The sequence below is a fragment of the Mus caroli genome, chromosome 10, assembly GCF_900094665.2.
Source record: "Mus caroli chromosome 10, CAROLI_EIJ_v1.1, whole genome shotgun sequence".
NCBI classification, from domain to species: Eukaryota; Metazoa; Chordata; class Mammalia; order Rodentia; family Muridae; genus Mus; species Mus caroli.
The window spans coordinates 11,929,687-11,947,726 of NC_034579.1; positions in this window are offsets into that span (position 1 = coordinate 11,929,687).

Consider the following 18,040-nt stretch of genomic DNA (forward strand, 5'->3'; position numbering starts at 1 on the left):
TTCTAGAGCAGTAAGACACTGAAGATAATCCAAATGGGACATTAAAAGGACAAAGTATATTTATTTGCAGATGACATGAGAGTATACAGAAAGACTCCAAAATTCTACTTTCATCAATGGAGTACATCCAAATTTAACTCATGAAAATTATCAGCTTTCTTATATATAAATGATAAATAGACTGAGAAAGAAATAAGGGAAACAACATCTTTTACACTATCTTCAAATATCTCAGGGTAACCCTAGCCCAGCAAGAAAAAGCATTGTATGGTAAAACTTTTGACATTAAATAAATAAACTTTTGAATATTTCAGACTATGAAAAAAAATTCATGATCATTGATTGATAGCAGGAATATAGTAAAAATGGTCATCCTACCACCAGTAGCAATGTACATATTCAGTGAGATCACCATCAAAATGATATCAACAAATGGGTGGACACCAAATTTTTTATATAGAAGCCAGAAATTCATAGTGGAAAAAAATACAAGGATTTTTTACCAAATAGTACATGGGAAACTGTATGGCTACATGTAGAGCAGTCTATATCAATGCTGCTTTTCACCATGGACACAGCATAACTTCAAATGGTAAAACTTCAACTGGATAAAACTGGGTTCACTGAACCTGATAGAGTAAAAAATGTGGAAAAGCTTTGAATGGTTTTGGCATATGAAAAGACTTTTTTAATGGAATACTCTTAGTACAGGCACAAAGATCAACAATTAGTAAATGACACCTCCTGAAACTGAGAATCTTCTGCACACCAAAGGAACTCATCCTTTGGACAAAGTATCAGCCCGCAGAACAGAACTGTTATAAATTTATTTGGGAAGCTATAAAGAAGAAACTACTAGAGGCAAATATTTAAAAACATAGTCCTATTACTATGTAAGAGTTGACCTTAGTAAGGAAAGACAGATTAAAAGAAAATGTTTTCATTATAGCTATGATGAGAAAGTTAAGAGTTCTTCCCACTGCTCTCTTCTGAAACTTCATCAGTGTTTGTTTGTCTGGCACCCTGTCTGTTGTTTTCTCTCTATCTATATAATCAAGTAGCTGAGAGTCATGTAGTAAAATTGTGACTAATTTTTCTTATTTTTTTGTGACAGTTTACCATATGGTAAAACACTCTCTTGCAGATTAAATTTCTGCATACTGTTTTGGATATTCATTCTATTGATGGAGTCAACTTGCTAAAGACTAAACTGTGAATCTTATTATTATTTTAAAATCTAGTTTCATAGGAAAAAACAAATGAGAAATTGTTGACCATATTTGAGAAGGAAATATGGTATATGTAGGCATGAGTAAGTATGGCCCCTGTCTCTTCATGAATATGAATGCTTAATCTATAGTTAGTGGCTATTAGTAAAAGAAAAAAGCTCTAACATTGGAGAAAGTACCTGACTGGGATCAGATTTGATCTTTCAAATGTCTGCCCCCACCTGCCTACCACCTGTGCATCTCAGAGGGATCTCTCTGCTGCATTCTTGAAGTTTTAGGTGTGAGCTCCCAGCTTTTCCAGTATTCATGACTTTAAACAGTTCAAAACACTGGAACCAAACGCCTAATTAAACACTTTTCTTGTAAGTTGCCTTGGTAACAATGTATTACAATGACAATAGATTAGTAACTAACACATCACACTATTAAGATAAAACAGATTCCTAAGAAAAGCAAATTTGTATAAAATAACAAAGCATGGTAACCCTATGTTCTGAGTTTAATGGCAACTTTGGTTTTACACTCAAGTATTTTAAGAATACAACTTTTAATGAAATGAAATCTAGGGCCTTGTAAATTTAAACAAAAATACAGAGCTATTATAAAGTGAAATCCTCTCACTTCATCTGCATTTAAATAATCAATGCATTGTTTTATTTTACTAAAATTTGAGTATTCAGATAATAGGTTATTATAAATATGAAAATTATAGGATGGACCTGAAGTATGAGAATACAAAGGAGTTTGACAGAGCCCTTCAGATTTAGATACTTTACCTTGATTATATTTTGGCTCCATTAATCACTAGTTCAACAGCCCTGGAAGCTTTACGGCACTTTATGTTAGTGTGCATATTTTCTACTATTATATGTATAATAAAGGCAAAATAATAGTTTTGTCTATGTCTTAAGGTGACAATTTTTTCCCTGCTAGACATAATTTATTTCAACAGTCTACATCAAAATCCCAGTATAAATTTTAAGGCATTTTATTATATATTTTCTTCATTTACATTTCAAATGCTATCCCCAAAGCCCCCTAAACCCTCCCCTGCCCTCCTCCCCAGGCCAACCACTCCCACTTCCTGGCACTGGCATTCCCCTGTACTGGGGCATATGATCTTCGCAATACCAAGGGACTCTCCTCCCATTGATGGCCAACTAAGCCATCCTCTGCTACATATGCAGCTAGAGACATAGCTCCTGGGGTACTGGTTAGTTCTTCCTAAAGGGTTGCAGACCCCTTTAACTCCTTGGGTACTTTCTTTAGCTCCTTCATTAGAGGCCATGTGTTCCATCAAACAGATGACTGTGAGAATTTACTTCTGTATTTGTCAGGCATTGGCATAGCCTCACAAGAGAGAGCTATGTCAGGGTCCTGTCAGGAAAATCTTTCTAGCATATGCAATAGTGTCTGAATTTGTTGGTTGTATATGGGATGTATTTCTGGGTGGGGCAGTCTCTGGATGGTCTTTCCTTCCATCTCAGCTCTGAACTCTGTCTCTGTAACTCCTTCCACGGGTATTTTGTTCCCATTTCTAAGAAGGAGCTAAGTATCCACACTTTGGTCTTCCTTCTTTAGTTTCATGTGCTTTGCAAATTGTATCTTGGATATTCTAAATTTCTGGGCTAATATCCAATTATCAGTGAGTGCATATCATGTGTGTTCTTTTGTGATTGGGTTACCTCACTTATGATATCCTCCTAATGCATATTTTGCCTAAGAATTTCATGAATTCATTGTTTTTAATTGCTGAGTAGTACTCCACTGTGTAAATGTACCATATTTTCTATATCCATTCCTCTGTTGAGGGACATCTGGGTTCTTTCCAGCTTCTGGCTATTATAAATAAGGCTGCTATGAACATAGTGGAGTGTGTGTCCTTATTATCAGTTGGAACAGCTTCTGGGTATATGCTCAGGAGAGGAATTGCTGAATCTTCTGCTAGTACTATGTCTAATTTTCTGAGGAAATGCCAGACTGATTTCTAGAGTGTTTGTACAAGCTTGAAATCCCACTAACGATGAAGGAGTATGCCTCTTTCTCCACATTCTCTACAGCATCTGCTGTCACCTGAATTTTTGATCTTAGCCATTCTGGCTGGTGTGAGGTGAAATCTCAGGGTTGTTTTGATTTGCATTTCCCTGATGATTAAGAATGTTGAACATTTTTTCAGGTACTTCTCAACCACTCGTGATTCCACAGTTGAGAATCTTTGTTTAGCTCTGTACCCCATTTTTAATAGGGTTATTTGATTTTCTGGAGTCCATCTCCTTGAGTTCTTATATAGATTGGATATTAGTCCCCTATTTGATTTAGGATTGGTAAAGATTATTTCCCAATCTGTTGGTGACCTTTTTGTCTTATTTGCAGTGTCTTTTACCTTACAGAAGCTTTGAAGTTTTATGAGGTCCAATTTGTTGATTCTTGATATTACAACACAAGCCATTGCTGTTCTGTTCAGGAATTTTTCCCCTGTGTCCATATCTTCAAGACTTTCCCACACTTTCTCCTCTATAAGTTTCAGTGTCTCTGGTTTTATATGGAGTTCCTTAATCCACTTAGACTTGACCTTAGTACAAGGAGATAACAATGGATCAACTTGCATTCTTGTACACGATAACCACCAGTTGTGCCAGCACCATTTGTTGAAAATGCTGTCTTTTTTCCACTTGATGGTTTTAGCTCCCTTGTCAAAGATCAGGTGATCATAGGTGTGTGGGTTCATTTCTGGATCTTTGGTTCTATTCCATTGATCTACCTGTCTGTTGCTTTACAAGTACCATGCAGTTTTTATCACAATTGCTCTGTAGTACAGCTTGAGGTTAGGCATGGTGATTCCACCAGAGTTTGCTTTATTGTTGAGAATAGTTTTTGCTATCCTAGGTTTTTTGTTATTCCAGATGAATTTGCAAATTGCCCTTTCTAACTCAGTGAAGAATTCAGTTAGAATTTTGATGGGGATCGCACTGAATCTGTAGATTGCTTTTAGCAAGATAGCCATTTTTACTATATTGATCTTGCCAATCCATAAGCATGGGAGATCTTTCCAACTTCTGAGATCTTCTGTTATTTTTTTTCTTCAGATTCTTGAAATTCTTATCATATAGATCTTTCACTTCTTTAGATAGAGTCACAACAAGTTATTTTATATTATTTTTGACTATTGTGAAGGGTGTTGTTTCCCTAATTCTTTTTTCATCCTGTTTATCCTTTGTGTAGAGAAAGGCCACTGATTTGTTTGTGTTAATTTTATATCCAGCTACTTCACTGAAGCTGTTTATCAGGTTTAGATGTTCTCTGGTGGAATTTTTAGGATCACTTATATATACTATCATATCATCTGCAAATAGTAATATTTTGACTTCTTTCTTTCCAATTTGTATCCCCTTGACCTCCTTTTGTTGTCTAATTGCTCTGGTTAGGACTTCAAGTACTATATTGAATAGGTATGAAGAAAGTGGCAGCTTTGTCTAGTCCATGATTTTAATGGGATTACTTCAAGCATCTCACCATTTANTTTGATGTTGGCTACTGGTTTGCTGTATATTGCTTTTATTATGTTTAGTTATGGGCCTTGAATTCCTGATCTTTCCAAGACTTTTATCATGAATGGGTATTGAATTTTGTCAAATGCTTTTTCAGCATCTAAGGAGATGATCATGTGCTTTTTGTCTTTGAGTTTGCTTATATAGTGGATTATGTTGATGGATTTCCATATATTAAACCAACCTTGCATCCTTGGAATGAAGTCTACTTAATCATGATGGATGATTGTTTTGATATGTTCTTGGATTCAGTAATCAGGAATTATTTTGGTTATTTTTGCATCAATATTCATAAGGGAAGTTGGTCTGAAGTACTCTGTCTTTTTTGGGTCTTTATGTGATTTAGGTATCAGATTAATTGTGGCTTCATAGAATGAATTGAGTAGAGTACCATCTGTTTCTATTTTGTGGAATAGTTTGAGGAGAATTGGAATTAGGTCTTCTTTGAAGGTCTGACAGAACTCTGCACTAAAACCATCCACTCCTGGGCTTCTTTTGGTTGGGAGTTTGTTAATGACTGCTTCTATTTCTTTAGAGGATATGGGACTATTTAAGACAATAATCTGATCCTGGTTTAAATTTGATACCTAGTATCAGTCTAGAAATTTGTCCATTTCTTCCAGGTTTTCTAGTTTTGTTGAGTATAGCCTTTTGTAGTAGAATCTGATGATGTTTTGGATTTCCTCATGTTCTGTTTTCATGTCTCCCTTTTCAATTCTGATTTTAGGATACTGTCCCTGTGCCCTCTAGTGAGTCTGGCTAAGGGTTTATCTATCTTGTTGATTTTCTCAAAGAACCAGCTCCTGCTTTGGTTGATTATTTGAATAGTTCTTTTTGTTTGCACTTGGTTGATTTCTGCCTTGTGTTTGATTATTTCCTGCTGAAGGTGACAATTTTTTTTACCTTCCTTTTGGCCTACTTTCCTACCTGGGACAGAACAGTGACCTGGCCAATACCAGCTCAAACACTGCATTCTTTATGCACCTCAGGAGTTCTGCAATGACCAAGGACACAGATGAGTATTTAGCCCAAATACCCATTACAGCTGTAACAGCTGACTAGGGACTTCCTCCTCTTTTCCACCACCTCCCCATTTTACATTCCTTTCCAGTCCAGTGGCCTGATACCTGCCCAAATACTACAGCCTGCAGGCTTCCCAGCAGGTCCACAGTAGGCAAGGGCAAAGAAGGCCTGCTCTAACTAGAGATACAGGAGTCCCACCCTAACCAGCGAGAGCCCTGCCAACCTCCAAAGATTCCAGCACTAACTCAGGTCACAGAGCTCTACTTGCCTCTAAGGAGACTTGTTCCAGTCAGAGTCACTTAGGCTAGTTAACACGAGAGAGAAGCTGATGGCCAGAGGCAAGTATTAGATGATAAGCAACAGAATACCATGCAATTTGGCACCATCAGAACCAAATTCTCCCACCACAACAATCCCTGGTGGGAATTGGATCCCACAAACACGCATGAAAAGCAAGATTATGACCTAAAGTCCTATCTCATGAAGATAATAGAAGCCTTTAAGGAAGATATAAAGAATTCCCTTGAAGAAATATAAAAAAAAATTAAAAATACAGACAAGCATATAGAAGGGCTTTAAAGAAGAAACAAATTCCTTAAATATATACAGAAAAATAGAGTAAAGCAAGTAAAGAAATTGAACAAAATGGTCCAAGCACTAAAAGTGTAAATAGAAACAATAAAGAAAACACATAGGGAGGCGACCCTGCAGATGGACAACTTAGGAAAGAGATCAGAATCACAGAGGCATACATCACCAAAAGAATTCAAGAGATAGAAGAGAGAATCTCAGGCACAGAATATATCACAGAAGATGCCATAGAAAATATTGACATAGGAGTCAAAGAAAATACAAAGTGTAAAAAGCACTTAACTCAAAGTATCCAGGAAATTCAGGACACAATGAAAAGCTAAAAGCTGAACAATAATAGGAATAGAAGAGGGCAAAGAATCCCAGATCAAAGGGACAGAAATCATCTTCAGAAAATCATAGAAGAAAATTTCCCTAACCTAAGGAAAGTAATGGCTATAAATATACAAGAAGCCTACGGAACACCAAATAGATTGGACTAGAACAGAAAATCCTTTCATCACATAATACTCAAAACACTAAATTCATAAAACAAAAAGTATATTAAAAACTGTACAAAAAAAGAGAGATCAAGCAAGATATAAATGCAGACCTATCAGACTTCTCAACACAGACTCTAAAAGCTAGAAGATCCTAGACAGATGTCCTCCATACCCTAGAAGAACACAGTTGTCAGCTCAGTATATTATACCCAGCAAAAATCTCAATCATCATATATGCAGAAACCAAGATGATCTCTCAGTTCTGAACATCTATGCCTCAAATGCAAGGGCAGTCACACTCATAAAAGAAACTTTACTAAAGCTCAAAACACATATTGAATCTCACACAATAATATTGGGAGACTTCAACATCTCATGCTCACCAATGGGCAGGTCATTGACACAAAAACTAAACAGAGACATGGAGAAATTCACAGAAGTTATGAACCAAATGGATTTCTACAAACAGAACCAAACAGATATCTACAGAACATTTCACCCACAAGGAAGATAATATACCTTCTTCCCAGCAATTCATGCATCCTTGTCCAAAATTGACCATATAATAAGCCACTAAAGAAGCCTCAACAGATAAGAGAAGATTGGAATAATCCTGTGTCTTCCATCATATCATTGTGGATTAAGGCTATATTTCAGTAACAGCAAAAACAACAGAAAGCCTGCATATTGATGGAAATTCAACAACTCTCTGCTCAATGATATCTTGTTCAGGGAAGGAATAAAGAAAGAAATCAAAGAAAATGAAGACATATCCTACCCAAACATATGGGACACAATGAAATTCATAGCACTAAGTACCTTCATAAAAAAATTGGAGAGATCACATACAAGGAGTTAACAGGATACCTGAATGCTCTAGAACAGAAAAAAGCAAACACACTCAAGAGGTGTGGAATGCAGGAAATAGTAAAACTCAGAGCTGAAATCAACCAGAGAGATACAAAGAGAATGATACAATGAATCAATAAAACCAAGAGCTGGTTCTTTGAGAAAACCAACAAAATAGATAAGCCCTTAGCCAAACTAAAGGGCACGGAGACAGAATCCAAATTACCAAAATCAGAAATGAAAATGAGACATAACAACAGAAAATGAGGAAATTTTAAAAATCATTAGAACCTACTGCAAAAACCTATACTCTACAAAACTTGAAAATCTAGATGAAGTAGACAATTTTCTTGACAAATACCCCAAACCAAAGTTAAATCAACATCAGGCAAACTACCTAAACAGTCCCATAACCCCTAAGGTAATAGAAATAGTAATCAAAAACCCTTTTACAAACAAGTTTTAGTGAAGAATTTTACCATGCCTTCAAACCATTCCACAAATAGAAACCAAAGGAAGACTACCTAACTAATTCTGTAAAGCCTCAGATTTCTGATACCTAATCCTCACAAATACCCATCAAAGAAAGAGAACTTCAGAACAATCTTGCTTATAAATATCAATGCAAAATTACACAATATAATTCTCCCAACACAAACCCAAGAACACATCAAAACCATCATTCACCATAATCAAGTACGCTTTAACCTAGGAATGCAGGGATGGTTCAATATATGAAAATCCATCAATGTAACACACTATATTAACAGTCTCAAGAGTGAGGAGCCACATGATCATCTCATTAGATGCTGGTGAATCCTTTGTCAAAATATAATACCCCATTATGTTCAAAGTACAGGTAAGATCAGGAATTCATGGCATGTATCTAAACATAGTAAAAGCAATATATATCAAACCAATAACCAATATCAAATTAAATGGAGAGAAACTAGAAGCAATTCCACTATACACACTACAATCTGGGACAGGACAAGATTGCCTAATCTGCTGATCTGTTCAATAGAGTACTGGAAGTTCTACCCAGGGGAATTAAACATCAAAACATTAAGTGGATACAAATTGGAAAGAAGTCAAAGTATCACTAATTATAGATGATATGATAGTACACATAACTGACCCCAAAGATTCTGCCTATGAACATCTGATAACGTACTTCAGCAGGATATAAAATTACCTCAAATAAGTCAGTAGCCTTCCTTTATATAAGTTATAAACAGGCTGAGAAAAAAATTAGGGAAACAACACTCTTCACAATAGCTACAGATAGTATAGAACATTTTGGTGTACCTCTTACCAATCAAGTGAAATATCTGTGTGACAAGAACTTCAAATCCCACCAAAACAACAACAAAAAGATCTGAAAAGACCTCAGAAGATGGAAAATCTCCCATGTTCATCGATTAGTGAAAATGGCCATATTATCAAAAGCAATATATAGATTCAATGCAATACCCATTAAGATTCCAATACAATTCTTCACAAATATGGAAAGGGCAGTTCTCAACTTCATATAGAAAAACAAAAAACCTAGGATAGTCAAAACAATTTTCAATAATTAAAGAATTCTGGGAAATCACCATCCCTAACCTCAAGCTGTAGTACAAAGAACTAGTGAAAAAAATACATGGTATTGGTACAGAGAGAGGCAGATAGATCAATGGAATAGAACTGAAAGTCCAGAAGTAAACTCACACACCTATGAACACTTGATCTTTGACACCTATGGACACTTCCCTTTGACAAAGAAGCCAAAAACATATAGTGGATAAAAGAAGGCACATTCAATAAATGGTCCTGGTCTAACTGGTGGTCTGCATGTAAGAGAATGAAAATAGATCCATATTTATCACCTTGCATAACTCAAGTTCAAGTGGGACAAAGACCACAACATAAAACTACATACATTTAATCTAATAGAAAAGAAAGTGGAAAAGAGCCTCAAACTCATTGATACAGGGGAGAATTTCTTGATGGCTCAGGCTCTAGGATCCATAATTGATAAATGTTCTTCATTAAACTGAAAAGCTTCTGTAAGAAAAAGGATACTGCCGGGCATGGTGGCGCACACCTTTAAGCCCAGCACTTAGGAGGCAGAGGCAGGCAGATTTCTGAGTTTGAAGCCAGCCTGGTCTACAAAGTNAAAAAAAAAAAAAAAACAACCTAAAGAAATAGATGCCCATGGACACAGAAGAAGCATACAGAATTTCAAATAGTTTGGAACAGAAAAAAAATTCCAGCACTGCCAGGGCAACCAGGACTACACATATTAAATATGTAAAAAAAAAAAAAAAAAAAAAAAAAAAAGGCAACCTAAAGATTGGGAAAAAAATCTTCACAAACCCTACATCCTGTAGAGAGCTAATATCCAGAACATTTAAAAATGGAGTACAAAGGTAAGCATAGAATTCACAACAGAAGAATATTGGATGGCTGAGTACTAATAATTGTTCAAAGACTTAGACATCGGAGAAATGAAAATCAAAGTGACCCTGAGATTCTACCTCACACAAATTAGAATGGATAAGATAGAAAAACTAAAATGACAGCAGATGCTGGTGAGGATGTAGAGCAAGAAGAACACTCCTCCACTGCTGGTGGGATTACAAACTGGTACAATCACTCTGGAAATCAATCTGTTAGTTCCTCAGAAAATTGGAAATAGACCCATTTGAAGACCCAGCTTTACCACTCTTGGTCATATACCCAAAAGAATTCCACCATCCTACAAGGCACATGCTCCACCATGTTCATAGCAGCCTTATTTATAATAGTCAGAAACTGGAAGCAAACCTGATTTCATTTTCTCATTCTGTCACTTAGTACAGACCTACATTGGTTTGAGGTGTGGTCGTTTACTATTTTAATGCTAGATACTGGCCCCCAAGTCCTGATTGCCCACAGGGAAGACAGAACCCATAGGCTGATTCAGGTGATACTATGTAACCATGCCCCCCCCATGTTACCCCTGATTGGTGAATATATATATATATATGCTGTATTGTAATATATCTACAGCCTATATATAGGTAGAAATTTGCTTTCCCGGGCTTAGGTCCAGGGAGAGGACCACAGGGAGAAAAATAGAGTGTGGGAAGTGAGGAGAAATTGGGAAGAGGAGAAGACACCATGGGTTCGTTGAGTCATAAAATAAATCCACAAGGGCTGGCCAATTGGAGTTAAGAGCTGTCCAGATGGAACATGCCAAGTTAGAATTTGGGGTCTTTGATGGGTAAGTAGATTCTAGTAGCTTAGAGGGTAGATATCGGCCAAGCTCTTGTGATGATTAAGGCACAAATATTAAGGCTTTGTGTCTTTTATCTGGGAACTGAATGATAAAATATTGGGTCAAAAACCCATTTGCAATTAAATAAAGCAACATCTATCAGAAGAAAGATATTAGAGAGCCTTAGCTGCGTGATAATTTCTTTGTGGGATTCAAGGTATTCTTGGTGATTGGTTCACCCAAATAATTTCATCATCTAACATCTGGCAAGCCTATTTTGTTTGTTATTGTTGATTTTGGAAGTGTTATTTTTTTTTATTTTCTTTTTTTTTTTAATTTTAAGATAGCTTCAGAAACATTGAAATTGCAGTTACAGATAGTTTTGAGTGTATAAGGTGGGTGCTGTGAGCAGAGTTCTGGTTCCCTGAAAAAGCTTTATGTGCTCTTGCATCCATTCTCATAATTGTGTTATCATTCCATGTCAAGTGTTTTATAAAAAAAAGTCTCCTCTGACCAATGTAAACCTATCTCTTCAATCTTGATTCACATCTGTATTTGGTAATTTTCTGTTATGTCTGGCAGAGAAGAACTTTAAATATGTATACATATTTATATACATATGTATATACAAAGTCTATATAGAGAAATTTTGTTCATATCATTTTCCTCTTCTGGGGTTTTATAGACTAGGTTCACTCATCTCTTTTGGCTTAGAAAAGCCATATCCATGTTCAAGATTTGTCTCTGATTCATTCAGCTGATATTTATTGGCACAGATTCTGCCTTAGACAGGATCATAATTATGCACTGTTTTGACATGATCTTGAATTGATTTCTTTTGTTTTCATTTTCCCCACCACATGGGGTATAAATTTTAAAAATAATTTCCTTCTCTATTTTTCAGACTGCTGCATAAGATAAGAGGAAAGTAGTCTTTTTTCTATGACACTGGAGCTATATTTAAAATATGGAGAACTATGGATAAATGCTTACATTCTCAAGTAGATTTGTATGTAACATAAACATGATTAGAGCTCATTGTATATATTTTGTTAAGATAAGGAAATGAAGAAGGATTTAAAAGTGTCAGAAAGACAAATGTCAGTTTGCAAACACAATTGTAAGATGCATTTGCAAAATCTAGGAGTTATAGATGAACAGCTCTAATATTTCTGGCTTGGGTTACAAAAATTGCAGAAAACCTCAGAAATGGAATTAGATTTCAAGCCATCATAAAACATATTAATTAATGGAATTCTGCAATTTGCAGGTTTGAATGTAGTTGTAGCCAGCAAAGAATTTTGAAGATGCTTTCTAACTGGGGAAACAAAGTGTGTTTCTGAGGGCCAGCTCTGCCTGAGGGAGTCTTTCTCCCCCCACCCCACCCCCCACCGCCTCCCTTGGTCTCTCTTTCTTCTTGTTTTTCTTTCCTTTTTTTATGGGATATTTTCTTTATTTACATTTCAAATGTTATCCCTTTTCCCAGTACCCCCTCAACCCCTCTATCATATCATGCCTCCCCCTGCTTCTATGAGGGTGTTCACCCACACACACACTCACTCCTGCCTTCCTGCCCTTCCATTTCCCTACACTGCAGCATGGAGCCTTTACAGGATTATTGATGCCTGACAATGCCATTCTCTGCTACATATGTGGCTGGAGTCATGGGTCCCTTCGTGTGTACTCCTTGGTTAGTGGTATAGTCCCTGGGAGCTCTGGAAAGTCTGGCTGGTTGTTATTGTTCTACCTATGGAGCTGCAAACTCCTTTAGCTTCTTCAATCCTTTCTCTAACTCCTATGTTGGGGACCCAGTTCTCAGTCCAACAATTTGAGCATCTGCCTCTGTATTTGTCAGGCTCTGGCAGAGCCTCTCAGGAGACAGCTATATCAGGATCCTCTCAGCATGTACTTCTTGGCATCCACAATAGTGTCTGTGTTTGGTAAGGGAATCTTTCTAACACACAGTTATATTTTGAGTCAGGTGAAAAACTGCTGCCATGGTTTATACCTCTGATATTTCAGGCCTGTAGCCTGAGTTCTGATACAGATTGAATAGTGAAATTCTTCAAAAGAGCAAAAATTCAGAGGATGAACACGACTTAGATTCTCAGATGAATTAACTCTAGATTTTTGTCTTTTGTCATCTCTATTTATGAGAAATATTGAAGAACTCGATGCTATAGTTTTAACACACACACACACACACACACATACTCACACACACACACTCACACATACACAGACACCAAACAGTTCCTACTTATGCAGACAGCCTTAGGGGACTGCTGTCATTTATAGCAAAATAAAATTTCCTTTAAATAGCTTGTATCTTTAAGACTAAATCACATGACACGACAAATGACTAAAGACTTATAAAAAAGTTCATTTTTGTTCTTGAGGCTTGATTTGTTAGCATAAAAGTTCTATCTTTTTATTATTCCATAACAAGGTGAGTTAATGAATTTGCTTTAAATAAAAGTACACCAAAGAAAGAGCAATGCAGTAAATTGTATTCATGATTTAAAATATATTCAACGAACCTGGTCATTAGGTTAAAAAGATCTATCTGAGCATAAGGCAAACTGGTAGGAAAGATACTGCCATATGAAATATCATCTATCTCAAATAGTTCCTACTGTTTTATTTAGTGCACATCAGTTTTAAAACCCACTAGTGTATAGTCATGTACAACTTGTCCATTTGGTAGTTTAAGGTGGGAAAAGACAATAGAATGACTGTACATGTATACATCTCACAATATTATGGCAGTTGAATTTAGTGTCTATTATTTCAATAACACAGGAAAAAAGGACAGGTAGATAGATGACCATACTTTTAAAATACCTTTTTATTTGCTGTCATACTGAAAGTCTCCAAGTGTGTAAGATCCAATTCAGTTCTTCGCTTTGCCAACTTCTGTTAAGATTTTTCAAGTTTTCTTTTTTATGAGAAGTAATAGGCCATGATTCACCTGGATGGTTTTTGATAGTGTATTACTAAAGTCAATATTAAGTCTTATTTGATCCCCATGGATGGTTGGTTCTATTTATCCACAAGTGCCTCTTCAGAGTGGTTTGGATGCTAAACGAGTGGATCATTTCTGTTTGCTAAACTTTCTGAAGTCAGTGAATGCTCCATTAATTTTTTGGAATATATTACTCACTCTTCCCAGAAGCTAAACTGAAGTTGTTCAAAGTTCCATTTCTTCTGATGAATAATGCTCATTCGGTTATGATTGTCATGGTGTTTAATTGTTGGAGAAAATCTATTCATTTTTCTTTATCAAATACTATTGTTGTTCATCCAGTCGATTTTAGTGTTTACATTTGTTCATTTTCTTTACTTTATCCATAAATAAATTATGAGTTTCTCTCTCTCTCTCTCTCTCTCTCTCTCTCTCTCTCTCTCTCTCTCTCTCACACACACACACACACACACACACACACACACTTGTGGGAGAGAGAGAGAAAGAGAGAGAGAAATCTAGGAAGTAGATAAAGAGTAACCTTCATTTAATAAAAGTAATGGTTTACACATTATATTCCCATATCAGCCAAGTGTATATAAGAATTTAGAATTTTATATTAAGACTTTTCTTATCAAATTTGTATTTATACATTAACCTTTGAATAAGAAACTTATATTATGTTTCATGGATATTTTTCTGGAAACTGTTACCTTGTGCATTTATATTTGTCACTTCTATAATCATGTAATTTTTCATAGAGAGATTATAGTTGAGGAACTGAAAGTCCAAAATACAAAAGACCCTAATATTAATTCAGTTTTCCCATCATAATAGAGAAAGCTTTTCCACCTAATGTTTTTGGTACATATGAACATGAAGTTGGAGTAAAAACACATGCAAGTTAAGCATAAGGAGAACATAAACACATTTATAGTATCATTATACTGAGATTGACAATATGGGTTATTTTAAATGTTTACATGTTTTTGTACTAACTGAGCTTTAGCAATAAGAATGTGTGGTATTTAAGAGGAAACAGAGGTTATTAATACTGAAGCCAATACTAACAGTAATGAAATAATAAAGATTCACTTCTTTCTCTCTCCTCCCACTGGAACCTTCATTTTCTCTTTAGTACAGTCTTGAAAGATGGGTTTTGTGGTACATGGGGTTCCTGTGAATCACATAAATTTACATTTTTATTTCTCTGTAAAAGAAAGAAAATATTGCCCTAATAGTCTAACAACCTTTGCCCTAAACCTTGTTTACTAGAGGATAAAATGATGTAGCCCCTCGAGAACTTCTCACTGTAAGAAAAATAGCTTTAAAACATCCCAGATTTACATATGAGCTGAAAAAAGGAAGAATATGTAAAATTATAGTCCTAATTTAAGGAAAAGGAATAATGATAATCACATACATCCTGTTCCTTTAACCTTTAGAGTTTCAAGAAAATATTAAACATTTTTTTCTAGTGATACACATGGTTAACTACAATTTTCTTTTTAACACTGAGTAGGTTCTATTTTTGCTAGCCATTCTTTCTACATGATATATCTTCCTAAAGCTACCTGTGTTTAGTCGGCCTTAGAGTACTTTATGAATCTCCCTCCTTTGGTTGATGTGTTTCTTGTGTTACAACAAAGTACAGTAATCTAAGCAACATAAATGAAGCAAAGGTTTTCCTTTCATTTCTTGTGTGCATTTTTGGCACATTTAGGGTCTAGTGAGAGCCCATGTAGCAATCTTGTTTCCTATCTTTATACAAAAGGAAAGAAAACAGAATCTAATCTAATCTAATCTAATCTAATCTAATCTAATCTAATCTAATCTAATCTCTTTTTTGAGACTTGTATCCCGCCCATAGGCCTCGGATTAGATGGCTTCATTACCCTATAATGGCCCTTCATCCTTATATCATCATCCTGGCAGCTATGTTCTCAAAATATGTTTCATAAAGTTTGTAGTACACTATTTCTGTCCCAGAAAAATTCATGTCCTTTTCACCTTTCAAATATATCTATGCTATCTCAATATCTTTAAAGATTTGACATTAAAATATTGACTGAATATTTAAAGCCCAACATGTTTTCTAAATACTTAAATCACATATATCTGTATGTTGTAGTTTATAATTTTTCCTCTAGCTATTTCTTTCCAAATCTGTACTGTAAATTCAAGAAATCTATGTGATTTAAAGTAGAGTGGTAATATGGGACTATTGATTCAATGCAATCCCCATCAAAATTCTAACTCAATTTTTCATAGAGTTAGAAAGAGCAATTTGCAAATTCATTTGGAATAACTAAAAAACAAGGAAAGCAAAAATATTGTCAACAATAAAAGAACTTCTGGGGGAATCACCATACCTGACCTCAAGCTCTATTAAAGAGCAATAGTAATAAAAAATGGATGGTATTGTTACAGATACATGCAAGCAGATCAATGGTATAGAATTGAAGACCCAGAAATAAACCCGCACACCTATAGTCACTTGATCTTTGCCAAAGTAGTTAAAGACATCCAGTGGAAAAAAAAAAAAAAAAAAAGCATTTTTAACAAATGGTGCTAGTCCAAATGGTGGTCAGCATGTAAAAGAATGCACTTTCATCCATTCTTATCTCTTTGTAAAAACTCAAGTCCAAGTTGATCAAGGAACTCCACAGAAAACCAGAAACACCAAATCTAATAGAAGAGAAAGTGGGGAAGAGCCTTGAACATATGGGCATAGGGGGAAAAAAATCCTGAACAGAACACCATTGGCTGATGCTCCAAGATCAACAATTGACAAATGGGACCTCCTAAAATTGCAAAGCTTCTATAGGACAAAGGAGACTGTCAATAGTACAAAATGGTAACCAACAGATTGGGAAAAGATCATTACCAATTCTACATCTGATTGAGGGCTAATATCCAATACATACAAAGAACTCAAGAAGGTAGACTCCAGAGATCCAAATAACCCTATTAGAAATGGAGTACACAGCTAAACAAAAAAATTTTTAACTGAGGAATCTTGAATGGCTGAGAAGTGTGAGGAGCGGGTGTGGCTGAGGCCCCAAGATGGTTCCTGGGACTGCTGCCAAGTCTTATGACTGGCACCTGACTTCCTCATATCCCTCAAGATAGGCACGTACCTTGAGCTGCATTGTGCAGATGCACCACATTGTAAGATCGGATGATGTGACGAATGTAGTCCTGAGCCAATGAACTGTGCCTATGTGGGGTGAGGGGGAGTGGACTGGAGGGGATAAAGGGGAATGGCTGAGAGAGGTTGGGGCATTCTTTTTCCTACACATCTGTGAAGCCTGAATAAACTGCCTTGAGAAGGACATCAGTTTCGTTGCTTCTTTTCTGCTGGTTGAAGTCGGTAGCGACAGAGAAGCACCTCTAAAAATGTTCAACATCATTAGTCAACAAGGAAATGCAAGTCAAAACGACCCTGAGATTCCACCTCACATCAGTCAGAATGGCTAAGATTATAAACTCAGGTGACAGTAGATGCTGGTGAGTATGTGGAGAAAGAGAAACACTCCTCCATTGCTGGTGGAATTGTAAACTGGTACAACCACTCTGGAGTGCAATGAATTTGATCAAAATATATAGTATGATTTTTTTAAATAAAAATTCAAGCATTAGAAGGAAGCCCAGTGACTTTATGATTATGTATTACAAGAGAGACATTTATTTAACTCCAATTCAATCATTAGAAAATGACTGATTGCTTATAACTGCTAAATGTGTGTTTATTTCAAATAAAATGTAATTTATACAAGTAATAGGTTCTTATAAACTTGAAGTCTACCACTTTATTTTTATTTACTTACCATTAATATATTCATTAGAGTGGAATTCTATATTAGAATATATAAATATTGTTGTGAAGAAGTTCTCTTTTTTATTTTAATTTTTTTAATATTTTTTATTACATATTTTCCTCAATTACATTTCCAATGCTCTCCCAAAAGTCCCCCATATCCTCCTCCCCACTTCCCTACCCACCCATTCCCATTTTTTGGCCCTGGCATTCCCCTGTACTGGGGCATATAAAGTTTGTGTGTCCAATGGGCCTCTCTTTCCAGTGATGGCCAACTAGGCCATCTTTT